The sequence below is a fragment of the Phyllostomus hastatus genome, unplaced genomic scaffold (assembly GCF_019186645.2).
Source record: "Phyllostomus hastatus isolate PE091 unplaced genomic scaffold, TTU_PhHast_1.1 phas_contig_1, whole genome shotgun sequence".
NCBI lineage: Eukaryota > Metazoa > Chordata > Mammalia > Chiroptera > Phyllostomidae > Phyllostomus > Phyllostomus hastatus.
Genome location: NW_025333498.1, coordinates 41631523 through 41649696, shown reverse-complemented (window position 1 = coordinate 41649696; position 18174 = coordinate 41631523). Strand labels below are relative to the sequence as shown.

At 36.1% G+C, this 18174-nt stretch overlaps 1 pseudogene; it reads right to left on the bottom strand.

Moving 5' to 3' along the window:
- Positions 1 to 17818, bottom strand: part of LOC123825441 — a 115551-nt pseudogene extending 97733 nt beyond the window's left edge.
- Positions 17819 to 18174: the final 356 nt, after the last annotated feature.

Sequence of the window (18174 nt, the reverse complement as noted above, 5' to 3'; positions counted from 1 at the left end):
ACTAAAGCAATGAGTAGATAGGCATAATGGGTAATGAAAATATATATAACAGATAGTTGGTGGTGGCAGAAGCAGAAGTAGAAACACATTGATATTTAAATTAATGTCAGAGAAGTCAAATTCATAAAGGAAATCAGCTAATTTATATCCAAACCAAGTTCCAGAAAACTCTTAAGAAGTGTAATTTTTATTTTCTCATGAGGGCTTTTGTGCATATTTTCCCAGATTCTCTTGAGGACTGGCTATATAAGAGAGATTCCTGTGTCCTTCCCTCCCTCCCTCAATTCCTCCCTCTACTCCCTTTATCTATCTTTCCCTCTCTTCCTTCTTTCATTCCTTCCTCACTTCCTTCTTTGGTTTCTTCCTTCTATTTCTCTTTCTCCTTTGTTCAACTATTTCTTTATTTCTTACATAACTATTTAAAACAAACTCTTTTTTAATACTGTGCAGTAATGTAAGAAAACACATTTAGGTTTAAGGTAATATATTTAGAATATTCACACAAATATATATTATATATTATATAATATATATTATACAATATATATTACACATATAACACATACATAATAAATAAATGCATAAACATAATAGGCTCTTAATACATACTGATTGATTATAACTGTACTATTTTCTCTTGAGGGGGGTGAGTATGAACCTTGAAGTTTATAAAGTAATGTTCCCTCAACACGTATTTTTAAAATATTTGTTTAGTGATCTTAATGAGCACTGGTAGACTGGAAAATATGTTCTCAATGTGACAGACTGGATGGTATTTTGGGTATTACTTCAGTTAATCTATGCTATGTAATAAACTTGGCTGTTTTTTAAAAAAATTAAGTCATGTTTTTCACAGTACTGGAGGTTGGTTGTGCTCAAATAGGCAGTTCATGCTGAAGGTTTTGTAATCCGAGGTGGCTGGGGCTGAAATCGTCTTGGAAGCTTATATACAGACTTGTCTGGAATGTGAAGATTTTGAGATGAAATAGATGTGGCTCTGAAGGCACCTCCAATGCCTTCATTGTGGCTTCTCCAATATGGAAGCTTCTGGAGACCCAGACTTCTTATACAGTGTCTTTTCCAAATGTATGTTCCTCAAGACTGAGAGCCTGGAAGAAGGGAGCTATATTATCTCTTATTTCCTAACCTCAGAAGCCATGAATGGAAGCACTACAGTCACTTCTTGTTCAAGAAGAGGAGACTTAAATGCTTCCCCTTGACAGGAAAATTATCAAAGAACTTATGGACATGTTAATCACATTGTCAGTATCAAATTATGTAATAGAAATTAACCTGGATAAGAGGATGACCAACCAGCTCAATGTGCCTGGAATTTATGGGTTTCCTGGGAGGCCAGGACTTGCAATGATAAAACTGGGGAAGTCATGGATGAACTGAGAAGAGCTGATCATCTACAATTATTTTACAACAAAGGAATTTGGAAAGTAAGGTAAAAAACTATTAAATAAAATCCACACTTTGCCAATTCACCAAGAATAGAAAACTGCAAAGAATAAATATTTTCTGGAAAGAGTGATTGCTAGTCAAATAAAATTGACAATCTTTAACAACAGGATCTCTTACTTAGAGACTTAGATTAACATCCCAATGGCGCACAAATATCTTTGATCATTAAATATTTCCTTTTCACATAAAAGTTGTTAAAGAATCACATTTGAAACATGATGAACTAAATACATGCAGACATGTCATGAAAATGTCCATTTGTGGAGACACCTCCAAGGATCTGAAAATGTTACAGATTAGAGGGCACAGTGTAGTTGAAAATGCATGCTTTGCATGTATTCTCGCTTACTAATTTGATCTTAGGTGTATGAAAATTACACTAGTTTAGGTAAAAGTTGAAGTACATAGTTAAGTCATGAATTTCTAGAAATGAGTCAATTTTGTTTTAAATAAAATAAAGTAACAGACATCTAAGCTGAAATTATCTGGCTAAATGTCTGTGTGGGGAAGTTCACACATCCTCCTCACTTTCTGCTTCACTCTAATCAGAACCATTAGTCTTCTCATTCTGTTGAATATCAAAATCACCTGCAGTGGAAAAATACAGGAGCATTCAAGTTTCTATTGCAAAAATACAAAATAAACTTTGAAAAATATACTATAACTATCTTGAAGTCATTTGATTAATTGAACAAAAGCAAAGTCAGATTTAATAAATCTCTAGATATATTTTTTGAAATAGCTAAGAAAATTTAAGAATCTTTTTAAACCCATAATATGATACTAAGTTTGGAAGAGAAGTGGTTAAGACTTCTGTAACTTTTCCCTTCCTTTCTTCCTTTCTTCCCCTTCCTTCCTTCCTTCCTTCCTTCCTTCCTTCCTTCCTTCCTTCCTTCCTTCCTTCCTTCCTTCCTTCCTTCCTTTCTTTCTTTCTTTCTTTCTTTCTTTCTTTCTTTCTTTCTTTCTTTCTTTCTTTCTTTCTTTCTCTCTCTCACTCTCTCTCTCCTCTTTCTCTCTCTCTCTCTCCCCCCTTTCTTTCTCTTTCTTTCACAAAGTATTGCATCCTTAAAGTTCTTCAATGAACCAAAACCTGTAAGTTAGCACTTCTGAAATCAAAATACAATACAGTCTCCAAAAAGGTGTCCAAGAGTGGAGAGTTTGCTGATTTGGAGTCTAGTTTTGCAGCTACTAGGCTGTGTGAGATGAGGAAACATAAATTTCTCAGAACCTCAGATTTTCATCTATTAAATAAATGGTGATTCTTTTTAAGCCAACTCTTGAAGTTGCTGTATGAATAACATGAAATAGTATATATGGAAAAATTGAAAAATAAATTATGATTTTATGTTAATGCTATGATAAGGAATTTATATTAAGAAAGTATACCATCCCTTCTGATACTAATTACCAGATATGAAGTACTTTCTCATTGCTTCATTTTATGCTAAGCACTCAGTTACTTTGTTCTAATAGCAATTCTGTTAGAGGGATATTATTCTCATTTTACAGATCAGAAAACTGGAGATCAGAGTTACAAGGTTATTTCTGAAGATCATACATCTAAGTTAGGAGGAAGCAAATAAGGTACCCGTTCTCTTTCCATTGTGTTGCATAGTGCCCTAGACTTCATGAAGATCTGATTTTACCTTTGATTTTGGGAAGTGCTTGGAGATAGGTTGTAACTGGCCTAAAAAATATCCTTACACAACATTGGTAGCTTATATACTGACTTTATTAAGTAAGGCTTTCTTTTAATTGAACAGAACTGTTTGTCAGGCTCCACGTTGGACACTGCAAACACTATTGCACATACTTCACTCAACAATTCAGCCATGAAGATAATATTCTCATTTACACATGAAGAGACTAAGACTCAGAATGGTTAAGAAGTTACCTAATGAAGAGGTAGCAATTTATTGTCAGAACTTGAGATAAAATTTAGGTCTGTTTATCTTTCAATCCCAAATATTTAATTTTAAGATACGCTTCCTTCTACCTCCTACACAACATTTGAGGAACATATTTCAAATGAGTAATTGAAATTAACGGTAATTTTTTAAGTATACTGAGCTAAAACACGAAAACATTTGTTGAGCAAATATTGTGAGTATAAAACCTTGGAAAATTAAATGTTAGTGCTTTCTTAGCAATTCACAACAGGCCCATCAGGGGATGCCAATCAATAATGACCCAATAATATCAGTAGAGTTAAAAAGAGTATATCCCTACACAAAACAGCTGTTTAAAATTTCCTCAGCTAAATGTAATGCCAGGATTTATTTTGTTGAATTATTAATATTCTGAAACTACTATTTTGTCCTCTAGCAATCCAAGTTTTACTCAGAGCAAAAGGACCCCTCAATCATATCTTATTATGATTGAGATAGTAAGTTTCATACTGCAGTATTTATGATTTTTCCATTTTATTGGCCTTCCTAAAAATTTTCTTTATTCACATTTTTATTTTGGTATGGTTTTCCCGAACAATACATTTTATATAAAATATTAACAAATGAACAAAAATAATGTTGATTAATTCATTTACACTCATGTTTTTGGAAAACAAAGTTTAGCTAAAAGGTGAGTCAAAATAGAAAAGATATTTTCCAAAAGGGGAAACAAATAAGGAGAAGGATAGAAAGGAGAAATAAACTTGTCTGTGTCAAACTCTGTTCTTGTGAGTTGGACAATGCCCACTGTAATCACTAGCCGGTGATTACACCACTAGCCAGTGTGCCTGCTCTGACACCTTGTCCAGAGAAAAACTATACAACTCACCTTGTGTACCTGGAGCAGAGCCTTCAAAAATATAACCTCTTGGAAATGAGGAAAAAATTGTCAACCTAGGGGCAATATTGAGGCAAGAGGTCACAAGGAATTCAAGAATTTGTTTTTCTAGTGTATATCTTTTGTTCTATTTTCACCTTCTACTCTTCAGAAAGGTAAGAAATTATACTACTGGCTATTAAAAACCTGCTATATTTCAAGAAACACTGGGAATTCAGTGTTATTACTTCATTTGCCAATTTTACTGAAGAAAATTTAAAGTTTAGAAAAGTTAAGGAAACTTACCAAGGTCACACAGGTAATAATATTAATTCTGGGGTTTCACATTTCATCTGACATTGATTTTTCTACTAAACATTTCAAAAGGATTAAGACATTGTAAATTAAATTTACAACTGCTTTTAGAATGCACTAGCTATATATCTACATACTAATAGGAAATGTGGATTGGGTGTGTGTATTATCTATTATTTTTATATATCATAGAGAGCAGCAGTATCCTATGCTTTTCATCCAGGGAAAAATGAGTCATAGTTTCATGGAAATGGGGATATATGAGCTCCACTCACAGATAGGTATTTGGAGGACTTTGTGCATATGAAAATGGGCCCCGAATGAGGACAGTTAGCTCTGTGCTAATTCCTTATACTTAATAGAGTTTCCTACAATTTGAAAATGCATATCAATAAAATAATTCAAAAGATCAAATTTGTATTACAAACCTATTTATAGAGAGATATCTGTGACTTGGTCAAAATAAACTTCATGAAATAAATTTCTGCAAATAATTGTCATATAGTGCTGAAATGGAATTCTTCTGTTATCAGCTCTAATTGAGGCAACATGTTGATAAATATCACAGTCTAGGGTTTCTCTGTATATCAATTCTTAAAGCTTTCTGAATACCAATTGTCAGCACCATCTTCAAGTATAACTAAAAGTATAAAAAGCAAGATTTCTGAGGCAATTAAACCACCATTTCTGTTTGTTTACTTTGATCTTCCATTTTTCCTTTTAATGTCTGCTTTGGCAACCTGTCCTTCCTCTAGTTAAAAAATAAAACAGGTCTATTTTCTTTTTTCCCTTCTTTTATAAGACTGTTATTTAAAACATTCTTATGTTAACTTAAAATAAAACTATTATTAAAGTTGGCCTAGTGAAGAGTGTGGGAAGGAATGGGAGGGGGGTGGATGATTGGCTTTTTCTCTCCCTGTTTACTTTCTTTCCAACTTCAAGCTAATATTTTAGACACCTGGGGTCTAAGCAGGTACCAGGAGCAGAGATAAAAGGATAAACCAGGAGAGAGAGTTTTTTGGCTAATGATGGACACTGGTGTAGGCTAGCTTCATTATCTCAGATCCTCCAGGTTCTGAGAATGAAAACTTTTTTCTAATGGGCATATTTGTGGATTCTTCAGATTGCCCTGCTTCCCTGGGGTCATCTCTCTTCATGATGCCCTTTGTGTTCATTTCACAGAGACACTTGCTCTCGGATTTCCAAGAAATACTTTGGCAGAACTTAAAATTACTCCAGCCTGGCAGTTTCTCTCTATGGCCCACATTTAGTTAATCAGAAATACAAATACATTTCTTGCCCCAATAAACTGTGATCCAAGCAGATACCAAAGTCATTATCTCTATCCTGTTACCAAAGTTTGCTTCTGTTCCTTTATGTATAATCCAACACTAGGGGAAATATTCAATTGTTTCTGGGGATTCTACACAGTTCCCTCTCCTGGCTTATCCTTTTGGGAAGGAGGATAGAAAATCACAGAATGGCAAAAACTGCCTGGAGAAATCCCTTTTATGCATATATTTTAAATGTTCTGTTTCAAGAGAAACATCTAATAATTGTGGAATTAAATCCTGTTTGTTTGTTTGTTTTTCCTTTACAAATTCTTTCTGCGATAATTCCTTCATCTTCAGCTTTGTATTGATATTAGTATATATTCTGTGGGCACCATCCTTGAAAACAAGGATTGTAACAGTTCAATTTTTACACTTTTGTACACAATAAAACATACTTCTAAGTTATCCATACAACTTTTAAAGTGTTCACGAAATATTTAGTCACAGGAATCTCTCCAATAAATCTAAGTCTCTCATAGGCTATAAAAGGTAAACATTACAGTTGGAAGACACCAAGGTCTTATTAGTAGAACTTTATTTTCTAGAGTAGTATAATTGTCCATTTCTAAATCTATTTTTATCACTGTTCTGTAAGCTCTTTGAGGACAGAGACTATAATTTTGAAAGTTTCTATATCACATGATCAGCACTGTAGCTGTCATACAGATAGTGTAACAAATAATTGCTGAACAAATTAAAAAATTCACTTTTTCCAGAAACAAGAAGATTCATTCTCTAAGAGCCAAGTTAAAATACTCTGACACAGTTTAACAGCATAGTATCATATAGTGGTCATTAATAAAATCACTGGCTTCTGAACCTAAATCTTCCATTTAGTGGAGCACAGGACTAACATTGAACAATCCCTGATGTCTTTTTCATTCACAGTAAATTATGTTTACAGTGTAGTTCTTCCACTACCAAATCTCTCCACACAACTTGACCTCTCTGCCTAATAGATGGGAGACACAATACTACATGGAAATGTGTTAGATTCTTATATTAAGTTTGTTTGCAGATGGCTGTTAATTTATAACAAAAGGAATAAAACCAATATAAAATTACTTCTGGCTTGCAAGAGCTAAACTAAAGATGAGTAAAAAAAAGACTTATTTTAGAATTGTAAAATTTTTAGTTTTGCATCAGAAATTGGGAAATAGAATTTAAACTACAAACCATGGAGAATAAAAGAGAATAACTAAGGATATAGGATAATATTTCCAGAGACTTTAGAAGGAGACAAAAATTTTCCCAGATGGTTGGGGAGGAAAACTTGGAAAGGGTATGAGGAGAAATAAAAGGAGGCTTGAGTTTCTGAGAAGGTGTGCAACTCCTCTCCCTTCTTGTCCAAGTCTCAGAGATACATGCTACGACCTCCAGGTGGTTGAGAGAATAGCAGAGGAGCTAGAGTATAAGCTGATTTCCAAGGGTAAATCCTAGGAAACTTGATGCCACATAAAAGCACAGGTTGCAGGAGATCTCTGAGCCTGAGACCAGTGAGGGCAGCCTAAGAAGATTCCATGTACTACAATGTGATAGGACAAAGACACAATCTCTGAGTTCCTAGAGAGTCAGGGAGGAAACCCAGAGTGGAATAGGGTTCCTGCAGCATTCCCAATAGTTCAGTCACAGAGGACTTGGAGGGACCTGGACATGGGTGCTGCTAGCTAACTACTAAGTGATATAGAGAAACCTCTGTTAACACAGCAACCACAGTGGAGGCAGAAGCTTATGCTCAAGACTGCAGAACAACCACCAAATCAGTGGGGCCCTAACAAGGTACCCATTCACAATGATGGTAATAACCTCAGTCATCCTAGAACTTACATCACTCTGAATAGAAAGGGAGAAACAATAGGTAGAAAAGATGGAGATCCTTAACTGAGTGGGCACTACCCTGTTATAAATTGTAAATGTAACAATTCCAGGATTACATTTTTATTAAATTTTTGTTCCAGGACTAAATTTTTGTTACTACTGAGTTCCAGGATTAAATGTTCTAAATAACTAAGTTAATTACCATATAGAACATATATACATACATATACATACATAAATGTAAATGTTTTATACCTGAATGTATTAGAATTGATACTAACATAAAATGTGTATGTCCACTGTACAGGCTAACACAATTTTTGCAAACTCTAAGCTTCAGTATTACATAAATAGATGAGAATATAATTAGGTGGCCATGTGTACCTTGCACAATTTTTGATAACTTTGCCTATCACTGTCAAAAGTGTCCCAGTTATGGACATCTTGTAACAACAATAAAACAACTTCTTGTTTTGGTTTCAGTTATGACAATTCAGATAAATTCTTAGCACAATATCTGATGTTTTCTAAGCAGTTGATAAATTATTATTGTTTTAAGCAGTATTTCAAGCTAAAGAAAAATGTTTTTAAAATGAATAAAATTTCTTCAACTATGGCAAAATCTTGATTCCTTAGGTGAAATTTAAGCAGCATTGTTTCCCTCCTGGAAATGGTTCTGAATAAATTAGTGGTTCATTTCTGTACTAACAACAGGAAATGTTAGAGAACTAATATAAGACCCAGTTAATCTCAACCTTAGAGTTTGAGAACATTTTTCTGTAGCTGAAACATGATGGAAGCAATAAGGTCAGTGTTTAACTATCAATATAAAGAAATACAATAATTAATAGATAATTTAAACCGAAATACGTTGAAGTATACTTTGGGTGTCATGCTAAAGTATCTTGGTGCCATAATGAGGACTAAGGGGAAAACATCTCACACCATCCTGACAAACTCAGTCATCTAGATCTCCTTCCTAACAGTAGATACTAGTATAGGGGGGCAGGATTTTGTTATCCAGGATTTTATAATATATATCTCCTTGGCACGAGCATTATTTTAGACTTATTATTATTTATTGCTTTTGAATTATTTTTAATTTTTCAATTATAGTTTACATTCAATATTATCTGTGTTATATTGGCAGGTATATGCATAGTGGTTAGACAATCATGTACTTTACAAAGTGACCCCCAATATTTCAAGTACCTACCTGGCCTTATACATACTTATTACAATATTACTGAATATAGTTCCTATGTTGTAATTCACATCCCTGTGATTATTCTGTAACTACCAATTTGCATATCTTACTCCTTTCGCCTTTTTCACCCAACCCCCTAACTCCTCCCCTTTAGTTACCATCAGTCTATCCTCTGTATCTATGAGTCTTTTTCTATTTGGTTTGTTTATTTTGTCTTTTAAATTCTACACATAAATAAAATCATTTATCTGACTTATTTCACTTGACATAAAACCCTGTAGGTCCATGTATGCTGTCACAAAAGGTAAGATTTCATTCTTTTTATGTCTGAGTAGTATTCCATTGTATATATGTACCACCACTTTTTAAACACTCATGTGCCTGTTTTTATGCCAGTACCAGGCTGTTTTGATTACAGTGGCCTTGTAGTATAGTTTAGTGTCGGGTATTGTGATCCCTCCTACTTTACTCTTCTTTCTCAAAATTTCAGCAGCTATTCGGGGTCATTTATAATTCCATATAAATTTTTGAAGTGTTTGTTCTATGTCTGTGAAATAAGCCATTGGTACTTTAATAGGAATTGCATTGAATGTGTAAATTGCTTTGGGTAGTATGGACATTTTGATGATATTAATTCTTCCAATCCATAAACACGGTATATGTTTCCATTTGTTTGTATCTTCCTTGATTTCTTTCCTCAGTGTTACATAGTTTTCTGAATACAGGTCTTTTACCTCTTTGAATAGATTTATTCCTAGGTATTTTTTCTTTTTGCTATTTCAAATGGGATTTTTTCTGTGATTTCTACTTTTGCTGTTTCATTGATGGTGTACAGAAATGCCTTTGATTTGTGGATATTGACTTTGTATCCCGCTGTTTTGCCAAATTCATTTATTAGGTCAAGCAGTTTTTTGATAGAGTCTATAGGATTTTCTATGTATACTAACATGTCATCTGCAAACAGTGACAGTTTTGTTTCCTCCTTTCAGATTTGAATGCCTTTTATTTCTTTTTCTTGTCTGATTGCTGTGGCTAAAACTTCCAGTACTATATTGAATAGAAGTGGTGAAAGTGGACAGCCTTGTCTTGTTCCTGATCTTAATGGAAAAGGTTTTAATTTTTGCCCATTGAGAATGATGTTGGCTGAAGGTCTCTCATATATAGCCTTTATTATGTTGAGGAATACCCCCTCTATTCCCTCTTTGCCGAGTGTTTTTATCATGAATGGGTGCTGTACCTTGTCAAATGCTTTTTCTGCATCAATTGATATGATCATGTGTTTTTTGTCTTTGCTTTTGTTTATGTGATGTATTACATTTACTGACTTGCGAATGTTGAACCATCCTTGCATCCCTGGAATGAATCCCACTTGGTCATGGTGTATAATCTTTTTAATGTATTGTTGGATGCGGTTTGCCAGTATTTTGTTGAGGATTTTAGCGTCAATGTTCATCAGTGATAATGGCCTGAAGTTTTCTTTCTTTGTTGTGTCTTTATTTGGTTTTGGAATTAGGATGATGTTGGCCTCATAAAAAGAGTTTGGGAGACTCCCATCTTTTTGGATTTTTTGGAATAGTCTGTGAAGGATAGGGGTTAGCTCTTCCTTAAATGCTTTGTAGAATTCTCCTGTGAAACCATCTGGTCCCGGGCTTTTTGTGTGTTGGGAGTGTTTTGATTACTGCTTCAATTTCTTTTGTTGTTATTGGTCTGTTCAGGCTTTCTGCTTCTTTTTCATTGAGTTTTGGAAGATTATATTTTTCTAGAAAGTTGTCCATTTCACCTAGGTTTTCCAATTTCTTGGCATACAGCTCTTTGTAGTCATTTCTTACAATCCTTTGTATTTCTGTGGTATCTGTTGTAATCTCTCCTCTTTCATTTCTGATTGTGTTTATTTGTGTCTTCTCTCTTTTTTTCTTGATGAGTCTGCTTAAAGTCTTGTCGATTTTGTTTATCTTTTCAAAGAACCAGCTCTTGGATTCATTGATCCTTAGAATTGTGCTTTTAGTCTCTATGTCATTTAATTCTGCTCTGATCTTGGTTATTTCCTTCCTTCTGCTTGCTCTGGGCTGCCTTTGTTGTTGTTCCTTGAGTTCTTCTAGACGTAGGGTTAGGTTGTTTGTTTGGAATGTTTCTAACTTTTTTAGGTGGGCCTGTATCGCTATGAACTTCCCTCTCAGGACTGCCTTGGCTGTGTCCCATAAGTTTTGGGTTGTTGTGAGTTCATTTTCATTTGTTTCCAGAAACCTTTTGATTTCTTCCCTAATATCATTCTTGACCCATTCATTGTTTAATAGCATGCTATTTAATCGCCATGATTTTGAGTGTTTTTGGTTTTTTTTTCCTTGGGGTTGGTTTCTAGCTTCAGTCCCTTGTGGTCTGAGAAAATGCTTGGTATGATTTCAATTTTCTTGAAATTCTTGAGGCTTGCTTTGTGTCCTATCATGTGGTCTATCTTTGAGAATGTTCTGTGTACATTTGAAAAGAATGTATATTTAGCTTCTTTTGGATGGAGGGTCCTGTATATATCAGTAAAGTCCATTTCATCAAGGGTATTGTTCAATGCCACAATATCTTTGTTGATATTTTGTTTAGAAGATCTGTCCATTTTTGATAGTGGGGTGTTAAAATCTCCCACTATAATTGTGTTGCTGTCCATATCTTTCTTGAAGTCCTCTAAGATTTTCTTTATGTATTTGGGTGCTCCTATGTTGGGTGCATATATATTTACAATATTTATGTCTTCTTGATGGATTCTTCCCTTGAGTATTATGAAGTGACCTTCTGGGTCTCTCTTTATGGACCTTTTTTGGAAGTCTATTTTGTCTGATATGAGTATTGCTACCCCGGCTTTTTTTTTCCCTGTCCATTTGCTTGGAAGATTTGTTTTGAGCCCTTCACTTTCAGCCTGTGTAGGTCTTTTATCCTGAGGTGGGTCTCTTGTAGACAGCAGATATGTGGGTGATTTTTTCTTATCCAATCAGCTATTCTATGTCTTTTGATTGGAGCATTTAATCCATTTATGTTTAAGGTTATTATTGATAGGTACTTATTCATTGTCTTTTATGTATGTGTGTTCCTCTCTCTCTCTCTCTTTCTTCTCTCCTCCTTAAAGCAGTCCTTTTAGAATCTCTTGCAGAGCTGTTTTGGTCGAGGTGTATTCTTTTAGACTTCTTTTGTCTGGGAAGCTTCTTATTTGGCCTTCTATCTTGATCGAGCGCCTTGCTGGATATAGCAGCCTTGGTTGCAGACCTCTGGTTCACATTACCTGGAGTATTTCTTGCCATTCTCTTCTGGCTTGAAGTGTTTCCATTGAGAAGTCAGCTGTTAGCCTTATTGGGGCTCCCTTGTATGTTACTTCCTTTTTCTCCCTTGCTGCCTTTAAGATTCTTTCTTTGTCTTGAAATTTTGCCATTTTAATTATGATGTGTCTTGATGTGGGCCTCTTTGGGTTCCTCTTGATTGGGACTCTCTGTATTTCCTGGATTTGTGTGACTTTCATCAAATTAGGAAAGTTCTCCTTCATTACTTGTTCAACTAGGTTTTTGATACCTTGCTCTTCTTCTTCTCCTTCTGGTATCCCTATTATATGGATATTATTACGTTTCATATTGTCTTGCATTTCTCTTAATCCCTCTTCATTCTTTCTGAGCCTCTTTTCCTTTTCTTGTTCTTTCTGGATATTGTTTTCTACTTTGTCCTCCAGCTCGCTAATCCGATCTTCTGCTTCATCAATCCTGTTTTTCATTCCTTCTACTGTGTTCTTCAGTTCAGAAATTGTATTCTTCATTTCCTCTTGACCTTTGTTGAGAGTTTCTATTTCCTTTTTCATGTTTATATAGTTTGCAGTGAGATTGATGTAGTTCCCTCTAATTTCTGAAAGCTCATTGTGAGTTTATTGAACTTCCTGGTAATCATTGTTTTGAACTCACTATCTGATAGTTGAGTTGCCTCTCTTTCATTTAGCATTTTTCCTGAGGCTTCCTCATTTCCCTTCAGTTGGGGGTTGTTTCTTTGATTTCTCATTGTTCGAGGGTTTCTTCTTTTTTCTTCTTGTTTGTTAATTTGAACTGTTCTGATTCCCTGTAATTATGGTGTGAAGTTCTGTGGTAGAATATTTGTGTGTTTCAGTGGTGCAATCTCCTTCATGTATCCTGGTGTTCACAGCTTCCCCCTACTCTTTTTTGTGATCAGTTGGAGGAGTAAGGCAAAATGGTTTAAAACAGCAAGACAGTATACTATGATATTTACTTTAGTAGCCAGTAAAGAAGAGATGGGTTATCCTTTGGCTCCTTATAGTGTTAACTGTGATCCTCCACCCCACTATCCACGTTTTAGAAAGGATGGAAAGAAGGTAAGACTCTTATTGGGGACGAGAAGATTGTTAGTTGGATCTAGAAAGCTGTGAGGCTGTGGGAGGTCAGCTTCTAAGGTAGGGTTGGACTAAAGATTAGTATATAGGAGTAGTGAGTAAAAGAATAGAGACAACCCCCACAATAGCATAGTTCAGAAAATTGCAAAGTGGGCTGAGTTCAGGTAGGGGTATTGAGAAGCATTTACAATTGTATAGACTAGGTCTTACTAGCAGTAATAGTAAAGTGACAGTCTTGTGGCAGAATCGATGAGGTCTAGATAACAAGAATAAAGAGTATAGAACCTTGAGAGGTGTATTAATGGAACACAGATGAAGGATATTAACTTATGAACACCTTGTGACTGAGATACCAGGGGGAACCTATCAAATGACAGTATAACCAGCCAAGTAAAGAAGATTATACAGAAAGAAAAAGAATACCAAAATATTATTAAAATAAAAAATGTCAGAAAAGTGAGAAAAAGATAATACAAATTTACAGTAACTTGCAAGATTAAAAAAAGGAAGGAAAAGCAGAAGATTTAGTGCAGGAGAGATAAATTTGGAGTGTAAAGAATAATATTAGGTTGAAAGGAAGAGAAACATAAGGGATTTCTAGATAAAAGTAATAACAATTGAAAAAAAAGTCACATAAAACACAAGATAAAATAAATCAACCAACAACAGCCAGAGAAACCAAACCAAAAAAAAAACAAAAGAAACAAACAAACAAACAAACAAAAACCTCTTGTTGGTTTCTAACTGGCCAGACCAGTTTTTCTGATCTTGCTGGCTTCAGCTGGCTGAGGGGCCTTGGAAATGCTTCTCTCTCTCCCAGCCAGCTCTCAGCAAGTCTGTCAGGTACCCTGGGTGCTCCTGAACACACTGGCGTGCAAGAGTCAGTCTTCCTGATGGTGCGCGAGCCCAGCAGTTTCCAGCTCCGTGTTCCCCACCGAACCGCACTCTGACCGGGTGTTGGCGCCTTTCCCGGTTCCCCTGGTTGGGCCTGCTGGAAATTTCTGAGCCACTACTATAGGAACGCACCCAGCACCACGTCCTTCACCAGATCGCAGTGCGTGATTCCGGCCTCCCTATGGGGTGGGAGCCGAGCGCGGCCCAGCTCGTACTCTCCACCTATCTGCACTTCCACCGGGCTAGGGGTGTGGGTGTTTTTCCAGGCTGCCCCTGGTCCTGTCGGCTAGAGGCTCTCACTTCTCCCCGGTCTCTTGGCGTATGTTCATATTCCCTGGGCGATTTTTTCTCAGTCCAACTGGCCAATCTGTTCCTTCTAGCAACCCGTTCTCCCCTGGAGTTGCTCACCACCCCCCCTATTCAGGGGAGGGAGGGAGCAGCGACTTCCCTCTCCCGGGAGCCCTGGGGCAGACCTCGGAGCACCGGGCGGGCCTGGGGTCTGCACACCCCTAGACCCCGCCCTGATCCCTGGGCCCCTTTTGTCCTGTAGCAGTCTCCTTACCATCTGGTTTTCCAGTGAGTGCAATAATTTTTGATGTCCTGCTTTCAAAAGTGATTCAGTAACCTAGCCCACTTGCTCTGTTTCTCCACTGATCCGCGAGTTTCCCCGCTCTTCACAGAAGCCAAGAAAAACGCTGCCTAGAGTAAAGCTGCCATCTTCCATCACCCCTGAATTCTTTATAAAGTGTGGATATTAACTTTTTTGCTGGATGTATCATTAGCAAATATCTTCTTCCATTCAATGTGTTTTTTTTTTTGTTTTTTTGATAGGTTTCTTTTGTTGTATAAAAAACAATCCCACTTACAAATGTATAAAAAAATACCTAGGGATAAATTTAATCAAGGAGGTAACAGACCTCTGCTCAGAAAATTTGAAGACATTGAGGGAAAAAAACAAAGATGATATTAATAAATGGAAGCATACATTGTGCTCATGGATAGGAAGAATTAACATCATTAAAATGCTCATACAACTCAAAGCAATCTATTGATTCAACATAACTCCTATCAAAATACTAGTGGTGTTTTTCACAGAACTAGCATAAATAATCCAAAAATTCATATGGGAACACAAAAGGCCTTCAATAGTGATATCAATCATTAAAATTAAACCCAAAGTTGAAGGTATCACACTACCTGGTATGAAATTATACTGCAATCAAAACAGCATGGTTTTGTCATAAAAGCAGACACATAGATCAATGGAACTGAATAGAGAGTCCAGAAATAAACCCATGTCTATATTATCAATAAACCTATGACAAAGGAGGCTAGAACATACAATGGCATAAAGTCAGTCTAAGCTTATTAATTTAAGATTTAAAAGGCTCAGGAAGAACATTTTACCTTCCCCTTCACTACCTAAAAGAATATAGGTAAAAGACCTGGTCCAGAAGAATACTATCACTAGAGGTTCTACAAAGAATATGGGTTAAGTATAATAAGGGAAACTCAGCAAGATATAAAGTTCTGTTCATACCCATTGTCTTTGCATGGTGTAACAAACATTTGTTTACTAAACATTTATTGGAAATTCCATCTCATGGGAATTGCATTTTTTCCCTTTAGAGTGCCAAACTCCCACCTACTTTCCTTAGTTCAGAATGGCATAAAATTCCCAATTGTCTGACACTTTGTGGTTCTCATTTTCTATGGAACTGCCCCTACATATGAAATTTAATTTGATTTGCCCCTGTTAATTTGTCTCATGTCAATTTATTCTTATGCAAGAGAGAAAAATTTAGGTAGAGGAAAGTTTTTTTTTCCTTTCTGACACTGTACTGATGAATGACCATGGGTCCATGTCAATAGGTCCAAATAATGGCTTTTTCAATGAAAAGTAAGTTCTTATAAATCAGGAAACTATAAAAAAATACTAATTGAATGATAGCTTATGTCATCTTCAGATGCAATTTTACATTTTCTCTTCTTATAAGGCAGATGCTGTGGGGATATTAGACATACATGTATCAAACTGACCATCGACAAATCACCTGCCACAAGTAAATCCCAGACTCAGTGCCCATCACTATCCACTTTGCAGAACAAAAATGATGCTATTTCTATAGTCTCCACTGGCCTACATGTTAGGATTTTATCCCTGAAGTCACTTTCTGTATTCTAGCCCTCAGCAGTCTCATAGAGTCTCAGCTTTAATTATCACCTCTGTGGGAATGGCTCCTGAGGCTACCCAGTCATTGTTCCTTTGTGTTTATTTACAATCTCCAGTTTCTTTGAAGATCATGTCCTTCAATAGCACCACTATCTCCATCTATTTTTGTTCTTGTCATCTACAGGATTTTGGGTCTCCTTAAGGACATTACTAGGTCAGAGTGGTTTTGTCTATCCTGACTCATATGCTAATCTTATGAGCCTATTGTCTAGTGTCACATCCTTGAATAACATTCATCTCTTAGTTAACCCAGTCTTTAAAACAAACTCACCATTTGGAATAGTTTCAAATCCTACTTTCAAACTATATCCTTTAAGATTACTGAAAGCAGAATCACTGTCTAAATTGTCTTTGTAGTCTCTAAAAGACATTTTACAGGACTTAAGTTTACAAAGAAACACTTCCCTTATGCCCAGTTTGGGAAGTACATATCTTTTCTTCATTTTTACCTTTCCATACATATTCAAATGACCCTTTTTCTCTTCACTTGCCCTCAGCATCTTTCAAACTGATTTCTGGAATTCTCCACAGGGAGTTTCTCATTCAAGCCTATGCTTCTATTAATTCTTGGCAACTTACTCATTTTTGTATCCCTCAATTCAGTTGTTTATAAGAATTGTGCTTATAGCAATAGCATTATCCTTGGACATTCTGTAACTGTTTGTTTTCATTATGATTTTCATTTTCAATAATAACCCTCTTTTAATATTCATCTGGAGGAAGATTCATCCTTACTACACCACCCATATCAGAAAAGAAAGTGACACCTGGTAAAGCCACCTCTGCCCAACTATAGGAGACTGTTTTGCGTGGCATGGGCCCAGCTCCCACTCGGAAAAAACAGTGGAAAGCGAGATACAGTACATAAGACCCACACCGATAGGTTCTCCCACAGGGAATCAGGTCTTCATTGTACCTAGGCCACTTTGAGACTTGCTTTTTGCTAAAATTCCCTCACCTTGAGTTGAGGCAGCAAACATTTACTACATATCTTTAAAGTAACTTCCTAAAATCTATGCTAAATGTTCCAAGGACAAGTGCAACCAGTTCAACCACTTTTCCCTTTACATTTGCAAATATCCTTCTTTTTTGATGTAATTAGCAACATCATCTTCTTTGTTTTCTGTAAAAGGTAACCACCTAAAGTGAACCTGTGCATAGTAAATGAGGACCATCCTCAATGTAATGTGCTCAGAAAAGCAATAAAAGCTTGTCAAGGCAAGGGCTGGTGTGCTCTCCTTTTGAGAGAGTGGCTGAGGCACTCTGAGGCACTGTCCCCTTGAGAGACTGACAGTGCCATCCCTTTTCCTCCACAGGACTCGGTAGTCGGTGTGGATTTGTCTCATCTCATCCACAACACTGCCGATGCTCTGGACTGGTGACTGCATCACCCAACACTGCATTGTTTCTGCCATTAGTGCTCATGAAAACCTTCCCAGATTGACATCATTATCCTATTTAAAGAACTGGAAATGGAAATGGAGAAGTGTGTTTCCCATAAACTCAGAATTAGTAAGTAATAGAATTAGAATTTGAGATAGACAAGTCTGTCCCCAAACACAAAATAATTGTTCTGGTGTCCCTCTGTGCAAAGCACAGCCTGGATGTCAGCCTAGTTAAAATGGGTACCTTCCATCCATCTCAGAACACCATTTGAAGGAAAGTGTAAATATACTCCTATGTGATATATTAGGAAACTGAGGCATGGAGGGAGAGGTTAAGTAACCTGACAACAGCCAGGCATTCAAGTATATGCTTCAGTATGTATCTA